Source organism: Dipodomys spectabilis, unplaced genomic scaffold (genome assembly GCF_019054845.1).
Source record: "Dipodomys spectabilis isolate Male_0828 unplaced genomic scaffold, ASM1905484v1 ptg000066l, whole genome shotgun sequence".
NCBI lineage: Eukaryota > Metazoa > Chordata > Mammalia > Rodentia > Heteromyidae > Dipodomys > Dipodomys spectabilis.
Genome location: NW_024870743.1, coordinates 12718046 through 12719510, shown reverse-complemented (window position 1 = coordinate 12719510; position 1465 = coordinate 12718046).

The window sequence follows — 1465 nt, the reverse complement described above, 5'->3', positions numbered from 1 at the left end:
TACGCCAGTGCATGAAAACTGGTTAGAATAGCAAATTCGCTTTGGGGCACAGAATTTTTAGAATGTTTCAATTCTTAAGTTTGGGTCATTATCTTAGAAGTGGAGATGCCTTCAACCAAAACAACAAACACAAGCTAGGTACTTAGGAGTAGAGCCAATATCTGATTACCTTGTTTGGGATACTGAGTCCTCTAACTACCCATGATTACTGAGTAGGGAACCATGCCTTTCTGCAGGACTCCACAGCATCTTATGTGAAATACAACCTGGTGTTGTAATAAAAGTTCCCCCTAAGGACCAGGCAGTTTATGTGAGGCATAAAAGTGTTTGGTGGAGGAGCTCACTAGGCTAGAATGCAGCCCCTTCTCAGCCTCCACATCTCACTCTCAGTTTCTAGGCTATGCCAGAATGGGACACTGAAAATGGGGCATTCCAAGTGTGTCATCTCAGTTGACTCCCTTTTTCCCAGAGTCACTGCATAAAATGTTCTGAAGTGAGCCAGGCCCTTCTCCATGCTTAGTTGCTCCAGTGCCCTCAACTTCTGATGGCTCTTAAAATTCTCCACTGCCACTCAAGGGGAAAAGACTACTGGTTTGGAATTTCTCCTAACATCACTTCCCTTCTACTAATTCTCAACATTTTTAGTGAGATTTATGCTCACAAATATTCATTCCACATGAAGATAACATATATGTAGAGACTTAAAATGGTAATAGGGAGTCAGAAAAGAAAGCCCAAAGTAGGCTAGGGAGATGAAAAATGAAAAGAGTTACTATCATATGAAAGAATCAAGAAGGTTCCTCAATAAAAGGAGAGTTGACAATTATCTTAATTAACAATGCAAATATCTGTAAGAAAAGTGTTCCAGATGGATGAAAGAGCATGTGTAAAAGTCTCTAGGACAGGGACCCAATTTGAGAAAAAGCAAGGCATATAGGGTAGCTGAAAGAGAATTGAAAAGGGACAACAGGGTAAAATACAGGATCAAAGGGCTGAGCAGAGCAGAGCTTTGTAGAGACAAAAAAAGACTTGAATTTCCTCTGAGAGAGTGCTGGTTCTAGTCTTTCGATTTGCTGTGTTCCAGTAGCTATTCAGCAGCCAGAATGACTCCATATAAGTTAAACTGTTTCTCCATCAACTTAAAAAAACCTCACCGAATCCTCACATCAAAGTAAAATCTTAATACTTTACAATGGTCTCAAGGTCCTTCCCAAATACTAGGTACCTCCCATCTCCACTTTGACTTCAACATTTCTGTCACAATTCTGTCTCAGCTATGGGATTTCTTAATATCCCTTATGGGGAAAAAAGGACAGAAGGTGACATCTACCTTAACAGCCAAGTAAAGGTCTGCAAAACTCTATTTGAAAAGAAAAGGGAAGACTAGCAAAATTAATCAGAATAAACTTTTTAGAGCTCTGAAATAAACTGAATGAACTAAGCACTTGCAAGAATCAGACAAGTG